Consider the following 19829-nt stretch of genomic DNA (forward strand, 5'->3'; position numbering starts at 1 on the left):
GCAATAAGAAACATGTACATCCCCTGCAGGCTTTATGATTAACCCCAGTCCCTGATTGGTGATGACTCAGTGGTTGGTTTCATGCTGTTTCGGCAAGATTACAACTTCTGTCATACTTTTTCTATCTGTGACGGAGCCTTTGGCTATAAATTATTTGGTGCTGGCTCTGAGGCCCTTCTGTCAGACGCAGTGAGCACATATCAAGCATCAAATGACAAAACCTGAGGTGATCAGGAGGTTGATAATGGTATTTCTTCTGTCGAAAGGGACCTGCAGGGAAGACACAAGAAGCACATCAGTATGAGTACGACAGCAAAGGCAGATTAGGTTCACAAAAATAGCATTAATGATTGGGTTTTGTGTCAAAAATATACATACAGTAACTAATTAATAATTTGAGTCAGAGATTTTCACAAGTCACAAAATACGAGTCCGAGTCAAGTCACGAGTCTTTAGGCTAGAGTCCAAGTCAAGTCACAAGTAAATATAATATACACAGAAAACAAACAAGCAATCTGTAAGTTCAAATAAAAAACAACAACAGATTAGCAAACTATATTTTGCCGTTTTACTTAGTGCCTTTACTTTCCTAGTCATTGTGTAAATGAATGTAATTTCCATAACAACAAGGTACCAGTCAAAAGCTTGAACTGATACGTTTTGTTTTCATTGCAAAACAAAATCGCGTGATAAATCACGGCACAGCGGCCAAAATCCAAAACACAGCAAAAAAATCATAACCACTGCTCACCTTAGCTTCTGTTCTTTAAGATGCTATTTATTTTATAACCATGTGTCCCATTAGGAATAGAATCCATAATTTTGTAAATGTGCTTATAATTAAAAACCTCCAAACTTTTCCCGGTTGTGAAGTAAAACGTTAACCCGTTAGAAAGCCAATCAAGCGTTTCATTGACACATCATCTGTGTGACGCAAACTGAATAAATACAAATAACAGCATTTCTTACTAAAAATATAAATCAGAAGGTCTGATTGGTTCAGAAAGCGGTTCTTACAATCATTAGCGCCAATTCTGTAGGAGCATTCCATTCACCCCAGTTGTTCCTGTGAAGTGCACTATGTAGGTTATTTCATCATTATAAGTGACATTCCAATTCAAAGGTACGAAAAATTTTCAAGTATTAGCATATTTACAATAATAATTATATATATATATATATATATATACTGTATATATATATATATATAATTGTCACACGTAACTAATGTTAACACATGCTGACACTAGCAACTCTTGCTATTTTTTTCATTTTTTTTGCGAGTCATTTGAAACGAGTCTGAGTCGAGTCTGAAGTTGCTGTGTGCGACTTATGTGCGACTCGGAGTCGCAGACTCGAGTCCCCATCTCTGATTTGAGTGGCTCAGAGAGATCTATAATTTATTTTTATCTTTGTAGATGGTCTTCAAATTGCTCCAGAATTTACAGGAACTTGTTTTAATTGCAGCCACTCCATCTTTTGCATGTCTAAGTAGGTGGAAGAAAGCCAGAGTACTTCAAATTCTTTACAGACAGAAGGCGAGGACTAAACACAGGTCTTCAGGATCAGTGTTGCTGTGGTGGCACTTTGCTGCTATGCAGCTGAGTTGCCTTTAACCCAATCAGCATAAACATGTATTTGTTTAGGTTGGTAAAACAAAACTGCCCTTTTACTAAATGGTTGGGTGCTGTGAAGCAGAATTCACATCCAGTGGTGCCGCCGGCTTTGGTTGAGCGCGCTACAAACACAGTCAGCAATCTGCCACGCTTTAGTCCTTACATAAAAATGGATCTATAGTCATTTATAGACTTACTTAGAAAGTTTGTAAACAAAGGACTGTAGGTTATTTTAACCTATGCTGTTCCATGTGTGGGCGGCACGATGGCCAAGTGGGTAGCACTTGCCTCACAGCAAGAAGGTCCTGGATTAGATCCCCAGGCGGGGCGGTTCGTGTCCTTTCTGTGTGGAGTTTGCATGATCTCCCCGTGTCTGCATGGGTTTCCTCCCACAGTCCAAAAACATGCAATCAGGTTAATTGGAGACACTGAATTGCCCTATAGGTGAATGGGTGTGTGTGTGTGTATGTGTGTCTGCCTTGCGATGGACTGGGGCCCCGTCCATGGTGTTACTGTGTGCCTTGCACCCATTTGAAAGCTGGGATAGGCTCCAGCACTCCCCCCCAAGCGACCCTAATTGGATAAGCGGCTAAAAAGTGAGTGAGTGTTCCATGTGCTACTAAAGGTATCTTGTACGTAATTTCAAAAAATGTGTCATGTTTGGGATTGTCGTTTACGTTTAGAGAAAGGGGGGCATTTGGGATTTTGTAAATGGCCCCTTTCACTACAATATAATTATAAAAACGTAGCAGTAAAGCAATACAAAAAGCTACTAACAAAAAACAAGGACAATCACAGATAAATATGTACCCAAGTAGAAACTAAATAACAAATCAAAGACACGAAAACATCTGCAACCTACACCGATCAGCCATAACATTAAAACCACCTCCTTGTTTCTACACTCACTGTCCACTTTATCAGCTCCACTTACCATATAGAAGCACTTTGTAGTTCTACAATTACTGACTGTGGTCCATCTGTTTCTCTACATATCTTTTTAACCTGCTTTCACCCTGTTCTTTAATGGTCAGGACCCCCACAGGACCACTACAGAGCAGGTATTATTTAGGTGGAGGATCATTCTCAGCACTGCAGTGACAATGACATGGTGGTGGTGTGTTAGTGTGTGTTGTGCTGGTATGAGTGGATCAGACACAGCAGCGCTGCTGGAGTTTTTAAATACCGTTTTTAAATACCGTGTCCACTCACTGTCCACTCTATTAGACACTCCTACCTGGTTGGTCCACCTTGTAGATGTAAAGTCAGAGACGATCGCTCATCTATTGGTGCTGTTTGAGTTGGGCATCTTCTAGACCTTCATCAGTGGTCACAGGATGCTGCCCACGGGGCGCTGTTGGCTGGATATTTTTGGGTGGTGGGTCATTCTCAGCACTGCAGTGACAGTGAGGTGTTTAAAAACTCCATCAGCGCTGCTGTGTCTGATCCACTCATACCAGCTTAACACACACTAACACACCACCACCATGTCAGTGTCACTGCAGTGCTGAGAATGACCCACCACCCAAATAATACCTGCTCTGTGGTGGTCCTGTGGGGGTCCTGACCATTGACGAACAGTATAAAAGGGGGCTAACAAAGCATGCAGAGAAACAGATGAACTACAGTCAGTAATTGTATAAAATGGACAGTAAGTGCAGAAACAATGAGGTGGTTTTAATGTTATGGCTGATCGGTGTACGTTGGAGAAAGTGGCTAGAACAGGGATAGCAAAGCAGTGAAAACAGGACGTCACAGAAACAGAAAAGACAGCGAACCATACCAGCTCGACTATGCACTAACTAAACTAAACCGCCCCAGAAAAGAGACATGGCGCAGCCACTGGTGCAATTTGCTCTCCCATTGCGGTTTTCCTAGAGGATGCAGGCATCTCAAGTCATCTCAAATCAGCAGAAAACCGGACTGGGCTGAGCCCTCTGGCATCACAGCTTCAGAGAAAAGCAAGTGTGTAAACAAAAGAGCTGGCGAGGATGAAATAGAAAATAGCAATATATAGGGGAACTTCCACCTGGAGCAGATCAATGATAAATAGGTGCAGGTGATTTTCAATCAGAAGAGATTGGCAGATCATATGCAACTGAGTTTCTTGGCCTATCTGCAGGTCAAACAAGGCCATAACTATTATTATGTTTCCATGAATGTGGACACTTTTATTTTTTTATTTATTTTTATGCATTTTCTCTCCATTTTCCTCCCGATTTAGAGCACTAAATTTTTGTCTTCCGCTGCTGAGAGATACCAGATTGCATCCGAGGAGAGCACGTCACTGTACACGCCTCCTCCGACACATGCACAGCCCTCCTCTTCTCGCCCATGCCCTCCACACAGACGTCTCTTCCGCCAATCAGGGTCCCTACACAGCGCACAAAGACCCACACATAGTCCGGCCCCCACCCTGCAGATATGGTGGCCAATTAGTATCTGCTGCAGGCACTGCCAATTATGCCAGCCAGATGACCGGTGGCAACACCGAGTTTCGAACCGAGGAGTTCAGAAACTCAGTGCTGGTGTGCTAGCGGAATATCCCGCTGCACCACCTGGGCGCTATGTGGACACTTTTATGACTTTTTTTAGCTTAATCTATATGAAATAGGACAAGATACTATTTCTATTTTTCTTTTACTGTTATAGATGTGGACAGCACAGTGGCTCGATGGGTAGCACTGTCGCCTCACAGCAAGTAGGCCCTGGGTTCGATCCCCAGGCGGGGCGGTCTGGGTCCTTTCTGTGCAAAGTTTGCATGTTCGCCCCGTGTCTGTCCAAAAACATGCAGTCAGTTTAATTGGAGACACTGAATTGCCCTATAGGTGAATGGTTGTGTGTGTGTGTATGTGTGTCTGCCCTGTGATGGACTGGTGCCCCGTCCAGGGTGTTACTGTGTGCCTGAAAAGCTGGGAAAGGCTCCAGCACCCCTCGCGACCCTAACTGGATAAGCGGTTAAGAAAGTGAGTGAGTGAGTGTTATAGATGTTATTCAAACCTCCTGACAGACAGCGACTGAAACCATGCTGCCATACAGCACCCACTTAATCAGTGTCAGTGCAAGATTATTTATACCCAAAAAAATTAAATAATTTTAGCCAACTTATTCACTGTTATATTGTTTCAGTCTTGTGCTGTCATCTACCTTTAACTTGAATAATTATTTTCCGCTACATCAAGATTATTTTTGTTTTAACTACATCCGGTAACTCTTGTAGATAAAAATAAGATGTGTGGGATCGGAGTGATAAAGAATATAGATTTTTTTTACGCCCACTCTGGGGAAAAGTGCATCCAGAGAAGTATGCTGTTTCAAAGGGAGCATCCGGAACATAGACTGATTAATTCTGTTATCCTTAACATATGAGTCATTTCACTTCAGTGTTGACACGAGAGGTTTTTTATCATGGTAAAGCAGTAAAATATAAGTGTACCAGTGTAACAACTTCTACTTAGTGATATTCTTTAACTTCTACTTCTTTGTGGGCAAAACACCATTACTTCTTCAGTACTGTCCATTGATTGTGACATGGATTTGTTCTTGACTGGGCCAGAGTGGCTTTGAAAGTTGCTATATTACAATATCACGTGCTAATTTAAATAACAATAAATAAAAAAAAATGCTGAAAGCTACTCAGGTGGTGCAGCGGTAAAACACGCTAGCACACCAGAGCTGGGATTTTGAATACATTATTTCAGCTCCGCCATCCGGCTGGCCTGGGCGGCTACATGAACAACGATTGGCTGTTGTCAAGGTTCCTTATAACTGATGCAGCTACGAACTCTGCTGGCTGATTGAATCAGAAGAGATTGGCAGATCATACGCAACTGAGCCTCTGTGCCCCATGTGCAGGCCAAACTAGACCATAACTATTATTATGTTTCCCTGAATGTGGACACTTTTATGACTTTTTTGATTGTTCTTTATTAAACTAAATCTGTATGAAAAAAGGCTTATAGTATTTCTACTTTTCTTTTACTGTTATAGATGTGGGTGGCACGGTGGTTCGTTGGGTAGCACTGTCGCCTCACAGCAAGAAGGTCCTGGGTTCGATCCCCAGGCGGGGCGGTCCGGGTCCTTTCTGTGCGGAGTGTGTATGTTCTTCCCGTGTCAGTCCTTATAACTGACGCAGCTACGACCTCTGCTGGCTGATTGATGGCGCCTGTGCAGAGTCAAGGAATCATGTGGACAGGGTGTGGCTCTCCGTACACAAAGCTGATCCACATATAAACCTGCCTTGTGCATTTGAAAAGATGTAGTCGGTACTGCACACGTGTCGGAAAGGGCGTGTCAGTTGTGACGCTTTTCAGTCAACAGTGGTGGGTTGTATCGGTATGGAGAAAGGGTAATGCAATCAGAGTAATTGGATACAACTAGATAAGGGAGAAAATTAGGGGGAAAATTGCAACAAAAAAAAGCCAGTAAAACAGAACGCATTCATTTGTGAACTGTCTTTAACAAATATTTAATTAAAACCAGCACAATGCCCAGAGAAAATACTTTTTTACCTCAATTACTGAGTGGAGTTTTAAAAATGTGTGATAATTCTTAATTTGATGCCAACAACATGTGCCAAAAAGTTTGGGCAAGGGTATTAAAAACTGGAATATTTAAAAACACTTTTCACAAGTGCTGGCATGATTGTGTATACAAGGGACATTATTAAAAGGCTTAGTTGTTTACTAGAAAGTATAGATCTATGGTTGCCACTTTGTAAAGAAGTCCATCAGTCTAAAAACTGGTTCTCCAGACATCATTTTTGTAAGTAAAGCACAAGGCTGAAAACCAATACTGAATGCCCTTGACCTTCCATAACTCAGACAGCACCGCATTAAAAATAGATATGCTTTTGTAATGAATAGAACCAGACTGGCTTGGGAACACTTTGGGAAAATCCTTGTCACTAGACACAGTTCATAACTGCATCTACTAATATACATTAAGACATCTGAGACAGACTGATGCAAAGTGGAAGCGTGCACTGTGTGCTGAATCCAAAACGGACCATCCAGATTGCTACCAATGCAAAGTATACAAGCCAGTGTCTGTCGTTATATAGAGGTGTAAGTGCTAACAGCATGGGTAACTTGCACAGCTGTGAAGGCATCATCAGTGCTGATGGTTACAAACAACTTCGGATCAACACAGCCGGGAGTTTAGACGATGTCTTTCTGATTTAGCAAGACAGTGCATGTCTTTGTATTAAGCGAGTGTAGGTGCTAAACTGGCCTGAAGCCTATCACAGCTTTTTAATGGGCACAAGGCACACAGTAACACCCTGGACAGGGTGCTAGTATGTGTTACACACACGTACACACACCCATTCACCTACAGGGCATTTCAGTGTCTCCAATTAACCTGACTGCATGTTTTTGGAGTAAACCCATGCAGACACAGGGAGAACATGCACACTCCGCACAGAAAGGACCTGGACCGCCCCGCCTGGGGATCGAACCCAGGACCTTCTTGCTGTGAGGCAACAGTGCTAACCACTTAGCCACCATGCCGCCCCAGTCCAGATTTGCCCTCCATAATAAATGTGGAACATTATAAAGCACATCTGTTGCCACAAATGTAAAAGTTTAAAATAAATTTTTTGTCAATAATTCTTTTTCACCTATTAGCCACTAAAGTTCCATCACTCCAAATGTCATTATTAACCTCAACTTTGTAGACAGGAGCAGCACCAAAAACATATCCAGCCAACAGCACCCCGTGGGCAGCATCCTGTGACCACTGATAAAGGTCTAGAAGATGACCAACTCAAACAGCAGCAAAAAATTATGGACTACAGTCAGTAATATTAGAACTACAAAGTGCTTCTATATGGTAAAGGAACAGTGAGTGTATAAACAAGGAGGTGGTTTTAATGTTATGGCTGATCAGTGTATAGTGCAATCTTAAAACTAAAAGAACAATTAAATTCACAATGAAACCTAAAGCAGATTGTGGAAGCCTGTTTTGCATTCATTACAAGTAAAATCGGAAACGTGCAGTCATGAAAACAAAGAGGTTCTTTATTGTCTACACATAAAGCAGTCCTCAGTGCTATTATTCTGTTTTACATTGAGACAAACGTGTTGAAGAAGCTTCCAGATGGTTGATTGATTTTTTATGATGTCTTGAGCAATTTCTTCTGTTTGACTAAGTCTTTTCCTGAGCTCACAGATGCAGCTGAGCTTCTGTTTACCTTTGGAATAAGGTTTCTCAACCTGTGGCCCATGGGCCGTATAGAGCCTAAGACGGATGGAGTTGTGCAGCACACACCTCTGTACTACAGGCCTATTATTTCTGCACATTAATGCATGTGTGTGGGCCATGAGACCAGCTTTCTTCCAGCTGATGAAGTGATGGAGAACCACTGCTTTGGAACAACAGCTGAGATCTCTGCTCATTCTGATCACATTCATGCTGCACTGCATTTTAACTGCTTTTAGATGTGTTGCATGGTAATCTGTGCTGTTTTAATTTTCTATTTTTGCCTTTTGTCCCAATTTTTCTTCTTATCTATCCAGCTAGACGCCATCTAGCAAGCATAATTGGGAGTGCCTGCAGCAGACACGTTTCTGCTAGGGTGGGATGGCCAGACTATGTGGGTGGGGTCTTCAAACGCTGTGTAAGAACCCTAATTAGCAGATAAAGAGGCGCCTGTGCAGAATGCATGGGTGAAAAAGGGTTCTGGTAAGGGCTGCGTGCGGGTCGGAGAAGGCGTGAGCAGCAATATACCCTCCTCACCTGCAATCGGGGATCCCCCAGCAGCAGAAGACAAATTGACTACACTAAACTGGGAGAAAATGGGAGAAAATGCATAAATAAAATAGGAAAAAAAAAGAATTATATACAGAAAGCCACACACTGATGTCCATTGTCCCATCTTATTGTGCAGGCACCATCGATCAGCCAGCAGAGGCTGCAATTGCAGCAGTTATGAGGAACCTTCTCTGCCAATCCCACCAACTGACAAACCAATCATTTTCTGTAGCAGAACTGAGATTCGAACTCATGGGTTTGAGTTGTCAGCTCTGGTGTGCTAGAGTGTTTTTACCATGTCTATGCTTTTTAAACATCTACAAATTCTAATACAACAGACCGACTAAACATTTCTGTACAGACGACGGTGGCATTAGAATGGCATAAAAATCAAAGGGCCTTCCCTAATCTGTTACATGGAATATAATATCCTTTTGCATTTTGGTTCCTCTCAAGGTTTCTTCCTGTATTATTAAGGGAGTTTTTCCTTGCCACTTTCACCCTCGGGTTGCTTGGTCCTGGATTCTGTAAAGTTGCTTTGAGACAATGTCCATTGTAAAAAACAATATACAAATAAATTTGACTTGATTTTTCATCACTGGAGCATTGGTACTAGCACATTTCATGGCAAACAGCCTGAGATTAATATTCCACCAACAACACTATACAGCACTTTGCATTGAGGCAGGTAGCATTTTTCTGGCATCTGCCAAAACCACCTTCACCCATCAGACTGCCATCTGCTCAAGCAGCATTAATCAAACCAAGTGTGTTCCTGCTGCACTAATGTCCAATGGCAGTGTGCTATCAATGCAATTTCGGCATCCTTCATTCTTTATTATGGTAAAATAGATCAACTTCACCCATACTTATGCCTGATGAACAGTTTTTAAACTGATATTGTTTCTGCACGACAGTTCAAAACTTGTAAGTCAAAGTGTTGCAAAAAAAGGTAATGTGATGCAGGAATCGATACTCATTTAATGTTACAAAGGTCGAGTCAAGCCTGGGGAGCATCAATAACCTGATCTGAGAGTGGCAGAATTAAAACACCTTGACAATTTAAATTAATTCTGATATATAAAATGTAATAAATAAAGAATTTGTTTTGTTTTATTGGATGCTGAAAAGTTTTGATGTTTTTTTTTTTTTTGCATTTTCTCCCTTTTTTTCCGGATTTTTTTACCCAATTGTGTTATGCTTCCTCTCTACTGGTGCTGACCCCCGCTCCGATTGAGGAGAGCAAACTGACACACGTCCCCTCGTGATGTGTGAGCACATTAAGTAGCCGACTTAAGTAGCGGACTGCATTTTTCCACCTGCACCAGCCGAGTTCATGTGCGAATCAGCCCTGTGTACAGAAAGCCACACCATGGTCAGCATTATTTCTCTACTCTGTGCAAACGCCATCAATCAGCCAGCAGAGGTCATAATTGCATCAGTTATGAGGTCCCTATCCGGCTCCCTAACCCTGTATGAACAACAGCCAAACGTTGTTCATATAGCCGCCCAGCCCTGCCGGATGACAGAGCTGAGATTCGATACGATGTATTCAAAAACCCAGCTCCGGTGTGCTAGCATATTTTACCGCTGCGCTACCTAAGTGGCCGGTTTTGATGTTTTTAAGAGTTTAAACATAGTGCTGTAGTAGATCAGTGGTTAAGGGTGAGAACTAGTAATCAGAAGGTTGCCAGAACAAATCCCACCACTGCCGAGTTGACAGTGTTGGGCCCCTTAACTTTCAATTGCTCAAATTCTATTCAGTCATGAATGTACGTGGCTTTAGATAAAAGAATCCACTAAATGCAGCAAATGTAAATGGAAGCATAATACAGTAGAGGCAATGAAACATACAAGCACAAGCTGAGGCCATCAAATCTCATTTAAGTGATGACAATATTAATGACAAGCCAATTTAGGAGTTTTGCATTTTGCAATAAATATCTTAATACATTAAGGACAGACATGTAATTTTAAGTAACCAATCCAACTTCTGCATGTTTTGGGAGGTGGATGAAATAACACATGTAGACCCAAGAACAAGCCAAGCTCTTCAGAGACAGAAATACTCATACCCAGGACCCATGTTGATATGCAGTTCCCACAGTATTTAAAAAAGTATATACACCGATCAGCAATAACATTAAAACCACCTCCTTTTTTCTACACTCACTGTCCATTTTATCAGCTCCACTTACCATATAAAAGCACTTTGTAGTTCTACAATTACTGACTGTAGTCCACCTGTTTCTCTACACACTTTTTTTGAGCCTGTTTTCACCCTGTTCTTCAATGGTCAGGACCCCCACAGGACCACCACAGAGCAGGTATTATTTGGGTGGTGGATCATTCTCAGCACTGCAGTGACACTGACATGGTGGTGGTGTGTTAGTGTGTGTTGTGCTGGTATGAGTGGATCAGATACAGCAGTGCTGCTGCAGTTTTTAAATACCGTGTCCACTCACTGTCCACTCTATTAGACACTCCTACCTAGTTCGTCCACCTTGTAGATGTAAAGTCAGAGACGATCGCTCATCTATTGCTGCTGATTGAGTTCTAGACCTTCATCAGTGGTCACAGGACGCTGCCCACGGGGCGCTGCTGGCTGAATATGTTTGGTTGGTGGACTATTTTCAGTCCAGCAGTGACAATGAGATGTTTAAAAAATTCCATCAGCATTGCTGTGTCTGATCCACTCATACCAGCACAACACACACTAACACACCATGTCAGTGTCACTGCAGTGCTGAAAATGATCCACCACCCTAAATAATACCTGCTCTGTGGTGGTCATTTGGGGGTTGACCACCTGACCATTGAAGAACAGGGTGAAAGCAGGCTTAAAAGGTGTGTAGAGAAACAGATGGACTACAGCCAGTAATTGTAGAACTACAAAGTGGTAAGTGGAGCTGATAAAATAGACAGTGAGTGTAGAAACAAGGAGGTGGTTTTAATGTTATGGCTGATCAGTGTATATCTTCTCTGAATACAGTCCCTGTTTTATTTTCAGTCATCTGAATCTGAGTAAAACATATGCATAAGTCTGTCAACACTGGAGAAAACATTTCTATCATCTAAATAGCATTTTTTTCCCCAGTGTTCTTGACGTACATTTAATTACAGGTTATGTCAGGACTCTCAGAAAAAAAACAACAACCAAAGAATGTACAGAAGAAGTGAATTTGTACTCAGTGTAATGTTCTGTGTAAATGTCACTGCCTATAAACAAACACATGCAACTTATTATTCAATGCTGTGATTTTCTAACAAACTTAAATCAAACAGTCAGAACTGAAGCCAGACTTACATTCCTAATGACTGGTTCAAATCCCAGAACTGTCGAAATGCCTATAATCCTCTATCTGAATGCTTGGATTGTGTTGTGAATCATATGTAGAGGATTTAAAAAGGAATTAATCCTAAAAATCCAAACGCTAAACATCACACAGTATAAACTGAATCCTTTTTTGAGCCTTTTCCTGTTAATTTTAATAGATATTATATTTAATAAGAGGTTGCTGGTTCAAGCCCCACCCCTGCCAGGTTGCCACTGTTGGACCCTTGAGCAAGGCCCTTAACCCTCAGTTGTCTAGACTGTATTCTGTTACAGTACTGTAAGGTGCTTTGAATAAAGGCGTCTGCTAAATGCCGTAAAAGTAAATGCAATATACAGTGGTACCTCAAACTTCACGGCAGTTGGTTCTGGGAGTGGCGCTGAGTTTAAAAGACGATGAGTTTTAAGGTATTTTTCCCATTAGGATGTTTGGGAAAACTGTTAATGCATTCCATGGTCCTGTGCATATATTTTAGGCTATATATATCTGTTGGAACGTATCTTAGTGTGTTATTTGCCTTACACACAAACAACGGCCTTATTTACATTAAGTGTTATTTACATTAAGCAACAGTATCGGATCGGATTACACGTTTTTTTCCGTCCGATATCCGATCCAGTGATTTGGGACAATATCGGACCGATACAGAGTATCAGATCGGTGCCAGCCCTAACTATTAACAACCCTAAAACAAAATTCTGCAAATGTTTCCTAGTCTACAACAGCTCGGATGAAACGCAAATTGAATTTCCATTACAACAAAAGCAAAAGAATAAATGAATGTTCTATACAATAAGAAGAAATGGATCACATCCTTTATCAGATTTTCTGCTTTGCCACTGGCGACACCAGTTACAGTGCTGAACAAAAGCAAGCTGACACGTCTGCTGAGAAAGTCAACGGCTGTGAACTCTATATTGTTGAAGGAAAGTGGTACTGATTTCCTCTTACTCTGCTGACATGAGCCTCCTACCATCGCACCGCGCTGAGCTATTTAAGACTGGGTGTAGAAGTCAGAGCATTGTGTGTTTGCCAAATAAGCTTAAGTTTCTCTGGTTTACTTCTGACACGGTCTAGGAAACTAAGTGTGTCGTCTTCCCAAACAGAGGTGCCTTTTTGAAAATGTCAAGTGTTTTATAGCAACATGACTTTGGGTTATTGCACAATCCTGTGGCCTATTAACTTTTATGAGAATGTTAAAAAATGTTGAATCAATTTTCTATTTTAGTAAGTCCTGTTCCTCACAAGGCAGAAGGTGATTTTAAACATTTGCATTAAAAGCCTACAGTAGGAAAGGGACTTATGTTCTAAATACAGTGAGCGTTGGAGTTTAAATGTGTTATGAATACTAATTTGTCAGTAAAGTGTCCAGTTATTTTCAGCAAAAGGTTTTACTGTTTCTTTTTACTTATGTAAGAAAATCTCCATCTGTTTAATTAGTGGTATCATTCCCACTATTAAATAAATCTGCCAGCACTGATCTACTTAACTAGAAAAATGTTTGATTGCCATAAAACTAAATTCATCAGAAATGATTTATTCAAATAAAAATATACAATATTATTTTACAGAAACATTACCCTAAAATAATCCACAGTGGTACCATAAAACTCAACATCAGTTGGTTCTGGGAGTGGCATTGAGTTTAAAATACGTTGAGTTTGCCGCTCAGGTGGCGCAGCGGTAAAAACACACGCTGGAACCAGAGCTGGGATTTCGAATACATCGTATCGAATCTCAGCTCTGCCTTAAACAACGATTGGCCTGTTGTTCAGATGGGCGGGACTAAGCCGTGTATATATAAAAAGATGTTGAGTTTTAAGGTATTTTTTTCCCATAAGGATATATGAGAAACCTGTTAATGCGTCCCATGGTCCCGTGGAACTGCATATATTTTAGGCAAATGTAAAATAATGGGGATGTTTTTGACACGTATACACTGACAATAACACAAATATAATATAAACAACACTGAAATACAATTAAAATACAACAGTTAAAAATCAATAAAAAATGCTCTAAAACCTGCACTTTACTTTTACTTCTTTATTGTTTCCTTATGCTTCTTAATCGTGAAGATGCTTGATCTTTGAATACCGTATTTCGTTCAGTAAAGGCGCATTCACATGAGAAGCGGAAACACAGATACATGTGGAGCTTTCAGAGTGAATCTGACTTGAACACAAATGCAGATTCGTCTCATATTTGCACTTTGATTATGTTTTACTGCACCATTTAAACAGAGCGCTGAACAAAGCGACTATTCATTGTTAATTTGAAATTAAAAATTTTTTTTTAAAGAAACTGAACACGTTGAGTTTAAAGGAAACGTTAAGTTTAAGGGTACAAATTTCTGAGTGTTGAGTTTTAAAGATTTGAGTTGAGTTTAGGGGTTACCACTGTATTCCCAACCATTGTTTTACATAAATGATTTTTAAAACTTGGTAGTTTAGTTGATTTTTTTTTGTTTTTTTGTTTTTAAATAAGACATTATAAATAAGGATATTTTCTAAATATCAAGTTTAACATTTATGTACACTGCATACAAATCAAATTTCTAACAGTTAAGTTAAGAAAAAAAACTAAAAAAAACTATATATGTAGCCTTTAACACAAATAAAAACGCATAAAAGTTTAAAAAGTGCATTTTCAATGCATAAAAATACTCTCAGTAAGTACTTAATGTGATTTAATTATTAATGCAGGTATAAAAACTGTGTTTTATGTGTTTTATATTTTTACCCTTGCATATACAACCCAAAATCAGAAAAAGTTGGGACAGTATGGAAAATGCAAATGAAATAAAAATGCAGTGTTTCTTACATTTACTTTAACTTTTATTTGATTGCAGACAGGATGAACCCGAGATATTTCATGTTTTATCTGCTCAACTTCATTTTATCTGTTAATATACATCCATTCCTACATTTTAGCCCTGCAACACATTCCAAAAAAAGTTGGGATGGGGCCAATTTAGGGCTAGTAATGAGGTGAAAACACTAAATAATGATGTGATTCCAAACAGGTGATGTCAGCAGGTGATTGTAATCATGGTTTGGTACAAAAGCAGCATCCAGGAAAGGCTGAGTCTTTGATGAGCAAAGTAGTCGTGTCAGTGCCCTTGGTAAAGGTCATTTACACTTCTGTGATGAAGCATTAATGCAGAAAAGTACAGTACATTAAGATCTTGGAGCAACATGTACTGCCTTCAAGACGTCGTCTTTTTCAGGGACGTCCAGCATTTTTCAACAAAGGCACGGCTGTGGAAGAAGAGGGTACGGGTACTGGACTGGCCTGCCTGCAGTCCTGACCTGTCCCCAATAGTGTGGAGAATTTTTAACGGAAAATGTGACAACAGCGACCCCGTACTGTTGTACATCTTAAGACGTGTTTGCAGGAAGAACGAGACAAAATAAAGGCTGAAACACTAAATCACTTGGTCTCCTTTTACGTATTTTAAGTGTGGTGAAAAGGAATAGCAACATTACAAAGTGGTAAATGCTTTACTGTCCTAAATTCTTTTGGAATGTGTTGCAGATCTGAAATGCAGAATTGGATGTTTGAAGAATAAATGAAATGAAGTTGACCAGACAAAACATGAAATATCTCAGGTTCATCCTGTCTGCAATCAAATAAAAGTCAAAGTAAATAAAAAAAATTGTTTTTTTAAATTTTATTTGCAATTTTCATGCTGTCCCAACCTTTTCTGATTTGGAGTTGTACAATACCCCCCTCCCCTTTTACTGTAATATTAACACTAAACTTAACTAAAACCACAAAAAGTAATGCATATGTACTATTAAACTTGAATAAAACTTAATTTAAACACTTATGTTAGAACATGTAACCCTCTGGTGCGCAGTGGTCTATTATGCTAGCTCACTACCAGTGATATCCAAATTTAAAGCTCAGCAGTGCTATAGGCTAGCCAGGTGTCTACACAGACATGATTATGTACTGTGGTGAACTGGCACCCTGCCAAGGGTTTTCCTACTATGTGTCTGGTGTTTCCCATTGGAACCGGGCCACCTGCAACCCTGACCAGGATAAGGCAGTGTATGAGATAAAATGATGTATGAGATCAAAGCTAATCTTAGAATTATACATCAGTGAGAGTGTTTAAAATGTTATTTGAAATAATTTTATTATATTACGTTTATTCTGGCATAAGGCACATGCTTTTACAGTTCAACTAAAAAACTATAACTGTATTTTAAATGTGCAATCAGAGACAATAAAATATTAAAATAGTTTCAGAGGATGAATACTGTTTAAGGCACTGTAGGAAACTTATTTGCATAATTCAAAATACAGTATTATGCATTTGATTGGACCCCCCTCTGGTAAAATACCTTGTTTTGCTGATTTTGGAAAGCCAAAATAAGGTAGCACTGCCTCAAATAAAAACACACTGTTCACATTTCACATTTTAGTTTGTTCCCTGTGGAAAAAGTGACAAGTAATTTTTATTTGGGATATCGATATACACCGATCAGCCATAACATTAAAACCACCTCTTTGTTTCTACACTCACTGTCCATTTTATCAGCCTTACTTACCATATAGAAGCACTTTGTAGTTCTACAATTACTGACTGTAGTCCATCTGTTTCTCTATATGATTTGTTAGCCTGCTGTCACCTTGTTCTTCAATGGTCAGGACCCCCACAGGACCACCACAGAGCAGGTGTTATTTAGGCGGTGGATCATTCTCAGCACTGCAGTGACACTGACTGGTATGAGTGGATCAGACACAGCAGCGCTGCTGGAGTTTTTAAATACCGTGTCCACTCACTGTTTACTCTATCAGACACTCCTACCTAGTTGGTCCACCTTGTAGATGTAAAGTCAGAGACGATCGCTCATCTATTGCTGCTGTTTGAGTTGGTCATCTTCTAGACCTTCATCAGTGGTCACAGGACACTGCTCATGGGGTGCTGTTGGCTGGATATTTTTGGTTGGTGGACTATTCTGAGTCCAGCAGTGACAGTGAGGTGTTTAAAAACTCCAGCAGTGCTGCTGTGTCTGATCCACTCACACCAGCACAACACACACTAACACACCACCACCATGTCCAGTGTCACTGCAGTGCTGAGAATGATCCACCACCCAAATAATACCTGCTCCTGTTATGGTTGATCAGTGTATATATAACATGGAATTTTAAAAAACAGGGTCAAAATGTGTGTATTTTCACCTATTTATGTGTCCTTTTTTTATATTTCTAAAGGAAAGAATAATCTTGGTTGCTATTGCAGTGTAAATCACAAGAGATCAAACAGTGTCATCAAATACAAAAATATCACATATTTTACCCAAATGTCAGAACTGTATTTCATGAGCTATAAATGTCACCCACACTTGGAAGACTCAGATTGTTTTATAGAAAGCAGAGACTAAATTACATTCTACATACTAGCTGTATCTCAGACTGATATAATGACTAAACACTTACTGTACACTATGTGTCAAAAAAGCATGAGCCACCATACAATTATTGGTTTGGCTGTTTCAGCAGGAGTGGAAAAACTGTAGCAGTAAAATGAGTCAGACTGAAGAGCTCAGTGACGTTCAGCATGTCACTGTCATAGCATCCCACCTCATTAACAATTCATTCATGAAATGACTGCCCCGCTGATTCAATTTAATTGTAAGGTGTAGGAACAAGGGGTGCTGAAGGAAGTGATGCATTAATCTGTTCTTGCTTCTAAAAGTTCTGAACTAAACTGCCACTGGAAGCACAAGAAACGTTCATCAAAAGTTTATTTGTCACATACAGTCATACACAGTAAATCTGGCAGTAAGATGCTTTTGTGACTGCTCAGCCACATTAGTAATTAGTACAAAACTGGACAAAATATATATTTCTATCCATCCATCCATCCATCCATCCATCCATCCATCCATCCATCCATCCATCCATCCATCTATCTATCTATCTATATAGTGTGCAAAAGTGACAAAAGTTGTGAAAGAACTGAACATAATACTGAACGTCTACTGTTGTGATTATTATGTATGGCACAATGGTTAAGTGGGTAGCACTGTCGCCTCACAGCAAGAAGGTCCTGGGTTCAATCCCCAGGTGGAGCGGTCCGGGTCCTTTCTGTGTGGCCCCACAGGACCACTACAGAGTAGGTATTATTTAGGTGGTGGATTATTCTCAGCACTGCAGTGACACTGACATGGTGGTGGTGTGTTAGTGTGTGTTGTGCTGGTATGAGTGGATCAGACACAGCAGTGCTGCTGGAGTTTTTAAATAACTTGTCCACTCACTGTCCACTCTATTAGACACTCCTACCTAGTTGGTCCACCTTGTAGATGTAAAGTCAAAGACGATGGCTCATCTATTGCTGCTGTTTGAGTTGGTCATCTTCTAGACCTTCATCAGTGGTCACAGGACGCTGCCCACGGGGGGGGGAAGGGGGGGGGGTGTTGTTGGCTGGATGTTTTTGGTTGGTGGACTATTCTCAGTCCAGCAGTGACAGTGAGGTGTTTAAAAACTCCATCAGCATTTCTGTGTCTTATCCACTCATACCAGCACAACACACACTAACACACCACCACCATGTCAGTGTCACTGCAGTGCTGAGAATGATCCACCACCCAAATAATACAGAATCTGTAGTGGTTCTGGGTGAGTCCTGACCATTGAAGAACAGGGTGAAAGCAGGCCAAAAAGTATGCAGAGAAACAGATGGACTACAGGCAGTAATTGTAGAAGTACAAAGTGCTTCTATATGGTAAGTGGAGCTGATAAAATGGACAGTGAGTGTAGAAACAAGGAGGTGGTCATAATGTTATGCCTCATCTGTATGTGTGTATGTATATATACATACGAAAACTGTATACAACCCCAAGTCAGAAAAAGTTGGGACAGTATTCTCCATTCTTGCATTTCAGGCCTGCAACATATTCCAAAAGTTGGGACGGGGGCAATTTAGGGCTAGTAATGAGGTGAAAACACTAAATAATTATGTGATTCCAAACAGGTGATGTCAACAGGTGATTGTAATCATGGTTTGGTACAAAAGCAACATCCAGGAAAGGCTGAGTCTTTGATGAGCCAAGATGGCTAGATGTGCAATCAGTTTTGCATTTCTAAAAGGGTGGGGGCAGGGGGCTTTATATTAATGCCTATATGAAGGTTTAGTGTTTAGTGCAGTTAGTCTGTTTAGTGCAACTTAGTGTAACAACATTTATATCATCAATTAATGTAATTAATCAATTAATTACATATTTAAAAGAGACAAAGAGTAATCAATTAATTACATATTTAAAAGAGACAGAACACATTGCAGTTAGATCTAAATTATTGGATTTTTGGTCTTTAGTTGTTGGATACATCTGTTTGTTCTTTGTTAACAACGTTGAAAAAAAGAAGCAGGAATTTATTCCACATGAAACATGCGACTGGCTGTGAAAGTATTTTCCAATTGTCATTTCGCAGTTCACAAATTCAGGTGTAAAATGTTAAGTGCTAAATGGCTTTACACTACTTTGCTTAATGTAGTTGACACTCGAGTTGGTATTTAGGTTGACGCAAAGCCAGAGTGAAATTCTGTAATCAGTATTTGCTTAATTTCTCTAATTAGTGGAGGCTGCTATTTTGAGCAGCCTCCAGGGAACGTCTGTTTTTCTAAACCCTTAGCACTTAAACAGCCTCCCGTCTCATTGTTCGTCTTTCAGTGGTATTGTGGTGACATGGTGAGTTTATTACTCAGTTGTCTGAATACTGTAGCATTAGTTTGTAGGATGAGTTGCACATATTTGTGCTTTACATTCACATACTGATAGATACTATTACATGATTATTCTGTGTATCAAATCTCACTGATGCTCAGAAACTTATGGAATTCTTAAAACTCATGACAAGTACTCCATTCATTCAGTTATTCATTCATTCATTCATTTATCTCATTTTTCTTTTTGTGAGTACTGATACACTGATCAGGCATAACATTATGACCACCTTCCTAATATTGTGTTGGTCCCCCTTTTGCTGCCAAAACAGCCCTGACCCGTCAAGGCATGGAATCTGACACCTTTATATCAGAACCAGCATTAACTGTCTGTTGGATCGGACCACACAGGTCAGTCTTGACCCTGTCGCCGGTTTACCACTG

This window comes from Trichomycterus rosablanca, chromosome 7, assembly GCF_030014385.1.
Source record: "Trichomycterus rosablanca isolate fTriRos1 chromosome 7, fTriRos1.hap1, whole genome shotgun sequence".
In the NCBI taxonomy this organism is placed as follows: Eukaryota; Metazoa; Chordata; class Actinopteri; order Siluriformes; family Trichomycteridae; genus Trichomycterus; species Trichomycterus rosablanca.